At 48.1% G+C, this 14,187-nt stretch overlaps 1 protein-coding gene across 6 annotated transcripts in view; it reads left to right on the top strand.

Moving 5' to 3' along the window:
- Positions 1-14,187, top strand: part of LOC149349661 (uncharacterized) — a 512,421-nt gene that overhangs the window by 197,023 nt on the left and 301,211 nt on the right. The gene's annotated exons all lie outside the window — the stretch shown is intronic.

Genomic DNA, 14,187 nt, shown 5'->3' with positions numbered 1-14,187 from the left:
AACTGTTTTTCAAGTTAATGTTAACTAACACTGCTTCTGTATAAAAAGTGAAACATTACGCGGTAAGAAATGATTCTATAGATGAAGATTCACTTTGTATTTTTGTATAATCGACGAAACCTTTTTGCTTTCCAAGTGTCACGCCCCACCACTGTAACGGCCCTACGGCCAACAGTATTTTCAAATAAATAAATAAGCATTTAAGTTCTCTGTGTTGAAGCATTCAGCGCCCGGAGGGAGGGGTTCATCATTTTAGGAACAAAGGAAGTCATGTGACATCTTCAGACACGAATAAGAGTTCCCAAACCAGTAGGCAAATGTTGCGGTAGCGGTGTCACGAAGACGGAATGAAATTACGAACTCGGCAAAGTACTGAATGTGCACTGAAGCAGTTTTTATGGTTGCCAAGAACATTCGATTCATACTGTGACAAACTCGTGAGTAACCTATATTCGGTTAAGTGCGAGACTGACGGGACAAGACAGAAAGAAACAATTTTCTGCGATAGCAGGCCGCGGGATCTAATCCCGGCCTCGGCGGCCGCATTTTGACGAGGAGGAAGTGCGCGGTGCGATGTCAGCACACGATAAAGAACAGTGGGTGGTTAAATCAGTTCGGAGCCCTCCTGCACCGCAGCGTCTCTCATAGCATAGCTGCAGCTTCGAGATGTTAGGCTCCACATACCATACCATACCATACCATACCATACCATACCATACCATACCATACCATACCATACCATACCATACCATACCATACCATACCATACCATACCATACCATACCATACCATACCATACCATACCATACCATACCATACCATACCATACCATACCATACCATACCATACCATACCATACCATACCATACCACACCATACCATACCATACCATACCATACCACAGTATCTCCTCAGGTCATGTACAAGTGCGTTTCTTCGTTATACAGTGCGCAAGATCACATGCAACTACGAGGATTGTAATCATACCAGCGATGAAGAGTGCTCCAAGCGAATTATAACGAAGGATCAGCGCGCGATTTAAAGCTCATAAGGCATCAGAAAAATACCAAATTAGTCGTCACGTTATGGATAGTTTCTTCTTTGATTTTATTGCGGTTGAAATTTTGGCTGCACGAGCATAACTTAACGCGAAGTTTGCTTGGTCCACGTTGTAGCTTGACGACGCAGAAAAACAGCGCATTTTCTTCTTTTTGTGCGTGTGTGAAAAAAGGATGACAGGAGAGTGGCAGGAACTCCCTAAAGCTGCGCAGGGAGAAATTCCTCAAAGCCGCTACTGCGCCGTCGCGGGAGTTTCCGCGCGGGAGAAGGCGCGCAAACCGCGTCCCAAATTAGCACGTGCCTCTTTCCTGGTAGCCTCCTGGAGCGAGGGGGTCGCCCGAACAGGGAGCGCGACTGCAGCACCTCCCGAAGAAGCGCCTCATTAGACGCGGCGCCAAATTGGACGGCTGCTTGTCGCTGCTCTTGGGGCTGCGTCACGAGCAGTGCCCTGCACACCGTGGCGAACGCGCATAGCTGATGTGAGAAGGATGAGGGGGCCTAAGAAGATGAAAGAGGAAGGAGCCCCGAGCACCAAACACGCGGATCGCCAATGCTGCCGCAATCAGTGGCGAGAAAATAAGGAAATCTTTCCAGGGGAAGTGTGACGACGTGACGAGAAATCGCCGGCGAACAGTAAACAAAGCAAACACGAAAAAGGGCAACCTTTCAGCGGAGCGGCGAGGAAGCTGGGCGTCAAAGGCGGTGGCGAGAGCCGCCCGGCTTGCCTCCCACTACAGCCGGCACTCGCCGTTACGGGAGGTTCCGTTGCTTGCTTGCTTTTGTGTGTGAAGCTCGCGGTACGCGTCGGGGGACATTTTTCTTTTGCGTCAACAGGAAATGGAGAGCGGCTGAAAATTCTTCTGCGTTCATGTAGTTTACTTCTTCTGCGGCGCAGATAGAAAAACGATGCAGTGCGAATCGTGGTCGCGGCGGCCGCGCTTGGAACGATCGGGCCGCCCAGAGGAGAGCCACGCCGCGCGCGCAGCACGATGACGCGGGCGACGGAGCGCGGCACGAAAAGGCGGCGGGCGCGTACAGACGCTGATTTACTGGCGCCACCGGTCGACAAGGCATCGCTCAGAGAGTGCAGGGAAAAATTACGAGGTGCCCAGCACAGCCTGGTAAGTAAACACGCACTGTGCTGAGATGACGTTAGCGACAGCAACGAAACGAAGAAGGACTGCAAAAGAGACGGACTGTTCTCGATTCGTGACGTTGAAGAATCAGAAGCGTGTTTTGCCAGTCGATGCAAGTAGACGTACACGCTTCAATTTCGCTCGACTGCTGCGTCTGATACGTGCAGTAGTCGAGTTAGTCGAGAAAGAAGTGCCGCCTTCTCATCTGCCACCTTTTCTCGCCGAAACTAGCAAATATTCCGCCCGGGATGGAAACAGCGCTCAATGAACATCTCTTGAATTGCCATAAGCGCCGAAACTAGCTCGGATCTAGCAATAAGTTTTTTTTCTTCCAGAGAACGATGATGAAACTAAAACCGGAAGTCGAAGTCAACTTCGAAGAGAGAAAACGCATTGTCAGTCGCTCAGGAAATGTTCAGCAGTAATTCTAACGACGATTGGACTCGTTTTTCGCGGGGTGACGTATCGGTGAAGGAACCCGCACAAAAATAGCACTGAGATGTAACTCAGGCGTGAGCCAGGAAAATTCGTTTTTAAGCATGAAATGCTTTTAGCTCCCGTTGTCGGCAGTTTGGTGACGTCAAGCCGAGACCGAGAGCCAACATCCGGGCACTAAATTCCACTCATCCGGGCACTAAATTCCACTCATCCGGGCACTGAAGTCCACTCATCCGGGCACTGAAACGAGAGCATCCGGGCACCGTACGAGATTTAACGAGACTCTCTGAGAGGGCCGCGCTTCCGCACCGTCCCCAAGGATGGCGCTGCGGTCCCACACTCACGCATGTAAAAGACTGGCCGCTGGGCCTTCAGCTCATGAAGGTTCCCCCTTTGGCAGGCAGATGTATACACGCTCCCGGAGTATTCGAACGCGCTGCAGATACATTCTTGCTAGGCGTGCGTCTCGTCGTGTACGCGTACGCTTCTGCATCGTCCTGCATTGCAATGCCGCCACCGTCACAGCTGCTTAAGCCGAGAATTGGAGCCTGATGAAAGGAGAGATAGGAAGCGTCTTGCGGAAAGCGATCGCTTTGCGATTGATACGCCACAGCACAAGACTGCTCGCCCCTGCCGTCAACGCCATGATTATGCGGCCGCTCCCGAAAGCTACAAGGCCGCCACGGTTCGCGGCTGCCTACCTAAACCCACACTATTGCAGGCGATCGCTTCGACGCAACAAGAAGATTGTGGTGTGGTGTGTTGAACACTAGACCCATTTCAAGATTTTGACTAGTACCATCAACAACCAATGTGTTATGCCCGTAAACATTTCATGCTTACTCTACTCTCGGTTACGGGAGAGGCAGATATTTTTTTTTTTGCTTTTGTCTTTGCCCTGGTAGTTGCGTATTTGACGACATATTGAATTGAAGTTTGTTCGCATCAGCTATGAAGTTCACGTCTAGGAGTTATGAGGAAAAAAACTGTCACAAAAGACGGAGCCTCACGCTACCGACTTGGCATTTGTGTCACACAAACTCCAAATTAATGTCTATGCATAACATAAAATAAAATTATATCAGCGTTTACGTTCACATTTCGAAAAAAGAAAAACGACTGAACAGCATAAAGTGAACAAACAAATACACATGGCGCCCCAAGATATTGGCGAGCAGGTTTGACCAGAAGCTACAGGGAAAAAAAAAAAAAAGAAAGGCAAGCGACATCATGGCCGCGCAGGACAGTCTTGGATTCATTGAATAAGTATAGTAACCAGGGTTCATTAATAGAGTTTACAAAAGTTCCTGAAACATTAGGCAAAATGATATGCACTTAGCTTGAAATGTCCTTAAACAGAAGCGGTATGGAGTTGCATTGGGCGTAACTACGTATCGCTTTGAAGATAACGTTAAGGCGAAAGCCTTTAATGCCTCATCGTTGTCGACAGAAGGTTGTCAGCAGAGGTTTCACGCTATTTCTAGTCAGACCAGAAGAAAAATATTTGCTCACGATGGGATTCGAATCACCATCCTTCCGTTCCGCTGCCGAGCGTGCTAACGGCTACGCTACTTCCTGCCAACACATGCGTAGTTCTTGTCTAGGACGCTGGAGAGTATTTCCAGAAAGGCGTAGAATCAGACTGATGCCTTCACAACGATAAGCAGAAAGGGGAAAGGAGCACGGAAAAAGCAAGCTTGCTCATTTACACGAGACAAGTCATTTGCTGAAACCGATAAAGTGTTTGGAATAAGGAACAGGGACACACGTGCACCGGAAATAAAACGATTCATACCTGACGGGATATACAGACTTGCAGCGCTGAAATAAGGACGACCAGTAGAAAAAACATTAAAACTGAAGCTATGGAAGAATCACTCGACGACTGTTCCCCATGTGTGCGCCTCGATTTTAATTGTTGCAGTTCGATTGAGCGTTTTTGAACAGCTTCCACGAAAAATGGCAGCTACAGGTAACCACAGTCAGCTGACGCCTGCAGTACTTAGTGGTGAGGGTTTGGTTACAGGGTCGAACATCATGATTCATATCGTACAAAAAAGGTGCAGACGAGAGAAAAGAGAGGCTGATCGTCCTGTTATTGTGTTTCTTTTATTCATGTCTTTTGGTACACTAGAAACTATGAAACCCGAGGACTGCAGTCTTCGTACTTCCGCCGTGAGACAGCAACAGAATTAACTTCGTCAAAAGCACTGCCGTGATTTGAAGTGCACTGAGGTCTGCGGCTCACGACAGTGACGGCCAGAAAACCAGGATAGACTACTTTAATAAGCCCAGAAACGAGCTACTGTGCTCGCGCGTGTCTGATGCATTTTATCCAACGCTGTTATCGGTGCTGTAGCTTGATGCGGTATGCTTAAAATCTCTGAGCTGCCCGTTTTCAAAATATTGACGATAAGCATTTACTACAGCGAATAAATAGTGTTCATTCAAGAGCTCATTGCGTTCATGACAAATGAAAGCTGCACGGAAGAGACCGTTGGTATGGCCACAATCACCCTTATTTTTGATGATGCCGATTTATATGCCAGCTGCGATAACGGAACACAAGCGAGGGGTGTAGTAGACAAATTTAATCTTGCTGCTGCACTGCCCGCCTTCCTTCTGGCTAAACCTTGGTTTTTCAAGCGGCTGTCAATTTCTCAATTGACCACGTAAAAGGACGAGAAGTTTGCCAACGAAATGGCCACCTCTCTTTCTCGACAATTAATTCCTTTGCCAGCAAACACTCTTTTTGCAGCCAACTAGTCGGTAACGCACTTGCACTATAAGCCTGTAATATGCACGTTGGCCAAGGATCCAACATATTCGTTGTATAGGCTCTTTTCTAGGCAGCATAGCTTTTTAGTTATATTTAGTGACCAGCAGCATGTCTCTTTACAGTGTGGAAGGAAGTGTTTTGTATATTCTGACCATGATTCGAAGAAACAGATTGTCCTCTGGGCACATTTTGATCTGTAAATAAATCGTAAATTGAGGGGGTTTAAGGTCCAAGAATGACACGAGGGCTGTAAGGGACGCCGTAGTGGAGGGCTCCGGATTATTTTAGACTTCCCGTGGTTCTTTAACGTGTGCTCACATAGCACAGCACACGGGAGGTTTTCTATTTTGCCTCAATCGAAATGCGGCCGTCGCGACTAGGATTGAAGCAGCCACCCTAGAATCAGGAGCCGAATGCAGAAGCCAGTGAGACACAGCGTCGGTGACTTTTTTCTGTATGTAAGAAATTACTTCATGTCGACAGTGTTCAAACGTACTCGATGTGTTAAGGTTTCAAAAGATCAACTGATCTTGATTGGCGCGATTAATTGAATTAGAAGCTTGGACTATTGATCGAATTCAGAACTAGGATAACTTGGAAGCTTGATCTGGGGACATAATTTGGTCAGAATGCTGCGTGTTAGACGTGCAAGTGGTGTTTTATGTTACTGAGCTCAGAAGTTCAGAGACCGAGAGAGTTTGCGTCTGGGCAACACATTGTGGCTGGTTATGCATCCCCAGCATTTTAAATCTCTTCAAGATAGGAGGAACTGTGGTCCTCTCCATTCCAAAGGTTATGGCTTCACTCATGCTGCAAGTGCCCCACTGCGCGGCTTCAAACCATGTCACCCTGGGCTTTAAACTTTTGATAAGGGCTGTATCTCCAGCTAGTGAAACTTCTTCCAGCTCGGAACACGGACACAAGAGAATGTGGACACATCGCCACGAGCGGGACTTTCAATTGCTGGTGCTAATTGCGTTATGATTCAACTACTGGTTTCAGCAGTCGTATCGTCGTGTACGCTGCATCTGTACTGGCAATGCGCAATTGTTGGACTGCCGATGGTAGCGAGTTACGTTGGCACTGTTTCTTGACCGAGCCGTTTAGTACTATCTGTCAGGAGGATATTACACGATTCATGTCAGGTCATGGCTCCGTTTGGCTGCTGTACTTTTCTTCGATGGTTCACCAGGCAAGACGCCTTTTTGTTTCTTCGTACAACCGTTTGCATCGAAGTTATGAAGCATGGAAAAAGTCGCTGCTCCATATCTGCCTTACACTTCATAGATGCTTGATATAAAGAGGGCATTTACGAAGACCGCGCTCCGGCGCTAGCAGCTTCACTAGCGCGCTCTGGGCTTTCCGCGGTGCATCATCGGTTCGTGTTGCTCGGCTATCGCGATTATCTTGCTCGGCAGCTGACGTGTTAAATTGCCACGCCGCGGCGGCCTTTCAACTTCACTCTAGCTCAGCTGAATGTGTACGGAGCGCGTCGGCGATCGCCGACGCCACTTTCTTGCGAGGTACGGGCAAAAATTGGCCGCGCCGCCCCAAAATGGATTCCCATATATGCGGGAGAGGAGGCTGCGGGAAAGAGCAGCGGTCGGCGAAGCCTTGAAGCAGCTGCCGCGGTGCCCATCGAACGCGGGAGGAAACCGTCAAACCGGATCAGGAAGCGAGGGAGGAAAACATCCCAAAGCCGGGCGCGCGCATCCAGCGGCGAGCAAAGTGGCACGGAACGCCGCGATACCGATGTTGCCGCGGCTTCTGCGAAAAAGCAGGAGCGGAGTGGCGGGCCAGTTTGGCGGCCCGAAAGCGGCTTTCTGTTCTCTGGAAATTGTATCAGCGAGGAAGCTGCTGTTGCTGCGGCAGAGCCATGAGCTGGCCGCGCACGCCCGCGGGTGAAACATCGCCGGCGAACAGGGCGTACTACAACGCGCCGGCGTGGAGAAGACGCCCAATCATTACGCCAAGAATTTAATCTCGCTCGAAAGTCAAGGCCGAGGGAAAACAATAGAAGCCACGACGCCAGAGCCGAACTGGCAGAGGAGGGTAAGAAAGCGGGAATGACGCCCTGCGCACTCGGGCGCCGCGCAGCCATCGCGACGGAAGGAGGCATTTTTCAGGGGAGAGGGAAGAAAAAAATGGAATCCCATCATTTACGAGCGCACCAGCTACGCTCTTCGTGAGAGGTCGACGAGCAAACAGAAGCTGGAGAAGGAAGCGGCGACGCCGGAGCAAAGTCTTGCGAGAGAGAAATGCTGGGAACCACGTACGAAGAAAAAAGAAGAGCGACGGGAGGATGAAGGACAGAGTAAGAAGATGAAAAAGACGCCCAACGAACGCAGCGCAGTGGCGGCGACGCCACCCTTGCCGAGGCTTGGGAGCGCCTTCGAACTCGCAGCTCCAAGGCTCTGTGCGCCAGGGGAGGAGCGCGGAAAAACTGACAACGCTTACAAAAGGAGGAGCGCCCGTTTGCTCGCTTTCACTGCGTACGCGTGTCCCCCCGCGCGCTCTCCTGTCGCCTGGCCTTCCCCCTTTTTTGCTTGAATTTTTCAGCGCCTAGTATAGATTGGAGCCGGGTGCCATATCGGACTTTTTTTTCTCTCTCTTTTCGCGGCTGCTATGGGAAGCCGGACAAAGGCGGGAAGCGCCTCCATCAATAACAAGCCGGGGCTGCAGCCACCGCGTGCGTTCCGGGCGCCCAGCGCCACCAGAAGGAGGGCGGACAACCTGAGAGACGACGAGGCCGCCTGGCAGCGGAGACCTCTGGTGAGAAACAAAAACAAGTGCACGCGCGGAGAAGCAAGACGAACAACCCGGCCAGTTCCGAAAAGCCCGTATAACCCCGCTGGTCTCGGTGAACCGAACGCGTACGTAGTGTACGGGCGCGCTTTATGTCTTGAGAGTTCCGGCCAAAGAAAGCTGGTACAAGCAAAACAGAGAGTATGAGCGAGCCCTCCAGTTTCGATGACCTTCGTGGAAGCCCCACAGTTTGCGGGAGTGCACTGGAGACGCTGTTTCGGTTTGAAGGTCTCCAGTCAGGAGCAGCCTTATGTCCGACCCACTGAGAAACATTGTAGTGTTCACGGGCCGTGAGCGTCTTTTCGACTCGCCGTGATTGTGTAGAGGAAGAAACAGCTCGTTCACTCAGCGCTCAGAGACGGATTTCTATTTGTATTTGTTGGTTTTAGTGCCATATTTCTGTAACTTTCTTCAGTGAAGTCTGCTACGTGCTACTACGCTGACTGGAAATAAATATAGAGAGCGTGCTCATGACATGACGCAGAAGTACTTTCTCGTTGCCCCCCTCTCTTTTTTTTGCAGCACTATAATTAAAGTGTTCAGCTGATGGAAAGACAGCTGGTCTTCGCACAATAATAGCACAATAAAATAGCTGTAGGAATAAAACAACTGTAAAATAAAGAAACACACAATAAAATAACTGTGCAAAGGGGTTGTCGAATGCACGTATACTTAAAGGGCACTTTTTGAGAACTTGGGTGAAGACTATTTCATTTCATGAACATTTTGGTAAAGCTGCTAAAAAGCAATAAAAAGGACAAGAGGCACGAGCGAGCCTAGCAGCGTGGCAGCACAGCGTAGCTATCGATTTTGAAAAGTATCAATACCGAGATTCTCTTACCTCGTGAAGATATCGTGAAGATTCGCCTCTTGACGCTAACAAATGAGGCACGCGGCAGCAATTCACGAAAGAGATATACGCTGTAGTAAAGTGCTGCGGTGCTTTCGAATCGCTAGAAATTAATTAAATGCTCATTTACAACTGCAGTCGGAAAGAAAAAATAATTATTAAATATCTATTCTAGGAAGTATTTTTTGTTTGCTTACATAACACTCCAGACCTTTTTGGTTCAGGAAGGAGGCGCAAAAGGAAAATACATAGAAACAATGTTTCCATTGCTTTGTACCAATATCACATTGCGCAAATTTTCTTCAAAACTCATGCATCAGAATATGAAAATAGAAAACATTTTGAACGTATTTTTGGTGCCTCGAAAAAGATATCAAAAAATGCCAGTGGTAAGAGCTCTCTCTGTGTGCCTTTTTGAAGTTTCAGGCAGGAAGGTGCATTAAGAAGTGTTCTCAGGAAAACAGAGAATTTTTGTAAGTTTGCTTTTGCGAAGTGACGAGTCAAGATACAGTTGTGTGTGTGTGTGTGTGTGTGTGTGTGTGTGTGTGTGTGTGTGTGTGTGTGTGTGTGTGTGTGTGTGTGTGTGTGTGTGTGTGTGTGTGTGTGTGTGTGTGTGTGTGTGTGTGTGTGTGTGTGTGTGTGTGTGTGTGTGTGTGTGTGTGTGTGTGTGTGTGTGTGTGTGTGTGTGTGTGTGTGTGTGTGTGTGTGTGTGTGTGTGTGTGTGTGTGTGTGTGTGTGTGTGTGTGTGTGTGTGTGTGTGTGTGTGTGTGTGTGTGTGTGTGTGTGTGTGTGTGTGTGTGTGTGTGTGTGTGTGTGTGTGTGTGTGTGTGTGTGTGTGTGTGTGTGTGTGTGTGTGTGTGTGTGTGTGTGTGTGTGTGTGTGTGTGTGTGTGTGTGTGTGTGTGTGTGTGTGTGTGTGTGTGTGTGTGTGTGTGTGTGTGTGTGTGTGTGTGTGTGTGTGTGTGTGTGTGTGTGTGTGTGTGTGTGTGTGTGTGTGTGTGTGTGTGTGTGTGTGTGTGTGTGTGTGTGTGTGTGTGTGTGTGTGTGTGTGTGTGTGTGTGTGTGTGTGTGTGTGTGTGTGTGTGTGTGTGTGTGTGTGTGTGTGTGTGTGTGTGTGTGTGTGTGTGTGTGTGTGTGTGTGTGTGTGTGTGTGTGTGTGTGTGTGTGTGTGTGTGTGTGTGTGTGTGTGTGTGTGTGTGTGTGTGTGTGTGTGTGTGTGTGTGTGTGTGTGTGTGTGTGTGTGTGTGTGTGTGTGTGTGTGTGTGTGTGTGTGTGTGTGTGTGTGTGTGTGTGTGTGTGTGTGTGTGTGTGTGTGTGTGTGTGTGTGTGTGTGTGTGTGTGTGTGTGTGTGTGTGTGTGTGTGTGTGTGTGCGTGCGCGCGCGTGCGTGCGTGCGTGCGTGTGTGTGTGTGTGTGTGTGTGTGTCGTGCTTTGCGCGTTAGCGACTACGTGACGTAAGGTGTTCACGCTTTTTATGAACCAAGAATGGCAAAAATTATTTTCTTGCCATCTGCTGTCGGGCACAGGTCACTTTTATTTCACAGTTTTCGCAATGTTGAATGGAGAGTCGAGATTCCTGTATTTTTATAGCTTGAATGCACAGCTTGCCTTTGGACTTTGATTTTTGTTAAGAAACACTACAGCAAGCATGCAATGTCAGATAATAAGTGGAAGATAAAAGCGGGCTTCTCCGCACGCAGTCTCTGTGTGCGGAGAAGCAAGCTTGGAGTATTCTGGTACAACTCAAACGCATATTGCATGCTGCAATGCATTCTGTAGTAGAGCTAGTTTGCGTCGACTGGCACAAAATCGCGATGACATGTTGTATAATGCAAGACAACTTATAAAGTGGATCTTCGCAGCGAAAGCCGGGCACCAGCCCGGGCAGCGTTTACGCCCAACAGAGAAACATGTCCCAAAAAGAAAAACAGGGACTTTCGATACTCAAGTACTGGTTGATGGTGGTGCTCTGTCACGAAGACATCACTGCGCCCTATAGCGTGCCATTATTTGATGGACATTTGAACTGGTCGAAGAAGGAAAGTACGTACGGTTTAACGCTCCGAATGTGCATGTATGGGAGTATGAGAGACGCCGCAGTGGAAGGCTCCGGATTAATTTCAACCGCCTTGGGCTCTTTTAACATGTACTTACATCGCCCAGCCCACGGGCGTCGAAAAGGAGGCTGCCTTGGCCGGGATTCGATACCGCAACCTTGGCTTCAGCAACCGAACGCCATAGCCACTGAGCCAAAGCGGCGAGGTTGGATGAACAAATGACGGGCCCACCGACACGACAGTCGTGCCTGAGTGAATATAGGGGCCGTATTTTGTCAAGTTTAGTTTCATTTTTCTTTCTTTTGGTCATCTAACATTGGTGGCTGCTTCCAGTGACGTAAGGCGTGGGAAGAGACGTCACGCTGGTCGTGACAAGCACGCCTGTGATGCCACTTGCATAAATGCGCCCGCACCTATGGCGCTCTGGTGAACGGGCCTCAACTCGGACGAATAACGGAGCACGGCGACGCGTTTTACAGGCATGAAGGAGCTTTTCGGGGCTACTTTCCTCTCGAGAATGAAGTTGTGTGGCGGTTGAGCGTCGAACTGACAGAACATGGTCCCTGTGGCACGGCCAATTGGATGCAGTGGTGGCAGAGCGTCCAGACCGGCTGTGCTTAGAAATGGCCATTTGCATCCGTCATTATTGACGTCACAATCAAGCGAATGGAAAACGAAACAAAATGTTTGAAAATACGGCCCCAGATGGCGCGTTTTTCGAGAGTTTGCCACCGGGAAAAACCCAGCACCTTTTCACAGCTCAGATCACGGAGACGAAACAATCGATACAGGCGACACAGGCAGGCGAAGCCACAGAGGTTCGTATTCGCTTCTTTTCGTAATCTTTTGCTTTCGCGGAACATTCACTTCATGTAGGAATGAGTACACTGGCCCGCAAAGTCTTACTGAGCAGCTGGCCTAGAATTGTTCGTACTCATTTCAAAAATCACTGAGTTGACCAGTACACGGGGCTTAGAACCTGCCGCCGACGATGCGGATGTTCTGCCACAAGTCGACTAGGTCCATCGTAGTGTTTTTGTATGTTCAACTACAGGCATGTAGGAATTGTCTGCGGAGCAGCACGATACTTTAGCCTGCCTGCCTGCTGTGTGGTTTCCGCGCCCATCTGACATATATTCCTCAAGGTAGAGGAGTCCCATCAGGGAAATCCAGTCTGAGCCAAAAATATTTCCAGATGGGCATAAAATCGTTTGTCCTCTAGAGCATTCCCTGGTCGGAATTGACGTTGTTCCGCCAAAAGGGAATAAATAATTTATTCCAGCCAAGGTAATTTTTTTTTTACGACGCAATGGAGATATCATGTCCAACAATTTCTGACAAAAATTTTCAAAACTGCAAAATTGTAGGGCACTTCTATGGAAGTATTTAAGGTAATGATTCATTCTTCTGATATGTATCAGAACCTTTCTTTTAAAGTGTTTCCATAGGTCGCATCGAACAGTTAAGACTGCCATAGAAAAACAATCGGGAACGCTATTGACGATAGCGAAAACGTTAATAGAAACAGAAAATACAAGACTGCCGTCGGGGGATCTGCGGATATATTGATTTTTAAAGTGAAATCTTACATTATGCGAACAAATTGCATTCATAAACGATTTCCCATTTAGAAATGCTTTTGTCCAGAATTGTTGGGTATATTGCAACTTCCTTCAAGGAACTCCGATCTAGTCACACATACGCTTTCTTACCTTTTGATCAAATCGCGCTGTTAATGCATTCGGAGCAGTGATGTGGTCGTCAGGTTCGCAATCAATACACGTAAAGTGGTTCGTATGGAGCCTAACTGGCCCCTTCACGTTATTAGCTTCGTTTCACGCAAATACGCGGCTCCAGTGGTTTTATTATAATCTTCGCACACTAAATATACCGCACTTCACTTCGCCACAGCACAAATCACTGCCTAAAACTGTCGACTACGCGTGCAGTCTAGGTCAAGGCAAGATGAAAGACAAACCGTAACTTGAGAAATGTAAACAATGAAACAATGTGGCAGATTTTACGAACCTCGACGATACCGGCACAACGGCATGGAATTGGTATATCGCACTCAGAAAACGAAGCGGCCTGCTTAACAGGAGGGGCTTCAGCTATCACAAACATATTAAACGCCGAACGAGGGCAACTGTCAACTCCGAACTGCTGGTTCGCAAGAACTGGAAGCGATTATTGCGGTGGCGCTCACAATATTTAAACTAATGCTTCCTCGCCTTTCCTATGGTACCTGGTTGGTAAAAAAACGAACGTTTCCTTCAACTCTCTGCGTATTTTTAATGTTCGTTGCGTGTTCAGATTGTTGATCGTGAAAAAGAAGAGTGAGCACTCGGTTGAAACTGATGTCTGGAGCAGCTTTTAAACATATTCAAATGTCATTCGAAAGCTGTAACGCTAAATATACCCTAGTAACGGCTGATCATTGACATTACACAACAATACCCTTCGTTGCGAATGCGGTGAGACAATAAATGCACCCTTCTGGACTGGTTCCGATCAGGCTTAAACAAACGTGCATCCTAACCTGCTCAAGGGAGTTTTTTACCAACATTACAAAAAGATACCGGTTTAAGGCGGAAATAAAATCGAGTCATGTTACGCATATGCCCTCTCAATTGGCCACGGGCATACAATCAATAGACGAACCATTTATATTTCGCAGTGACAAAATAAGTGTCTGTATCGCGAGAATCGATACGGTATGTGTCCGTTTGAAACCACCTGTGTATACCCTCCCATAGCGCTGTGTTGAGAACGACGTACAGTCAGGCCGGAATGAAACGCGAACACAGCATGTCAAGAAAACAAAATATTTTACTTGCCTACTTTCAGCTGAAGTGTACAACTAGCCTGATTCATGTGTCTGAGTAAAGGGCCTACTGGAATGCATAATCGAAAATAGGTTGTAAAGGAATATCTCGCTGCAAAGCAGAAATGTATGACATATGCGTGTTCGCGTTTCATTCCGGCCTGACTGTACAAAGGCTGGATACGAAGCAGTAGGTCCAAAGTACTTCGGGAGAAGCGCGTTATGTTCTGTGCAGTGAGAA

This window comes from Amblyomma mixtum, chromosome 3 (assembly GCF_055824585.1).
Source record: "Amblyomma mixtum isolate Tamu chromosome 3, ASM5582458v1, whole genome shotgun sequence".
Lineage (NCBI taxonomy): Eukaryota > Metazoa > Arthropoda > Arachnida > Ixodida > Ixodidae > Amblyomma > Amblyomma mixtum.
Note: the sequence above shows the minus strand (reverse complement) of the source record. Positions and strands in the feature narration are given on the sequence as shown.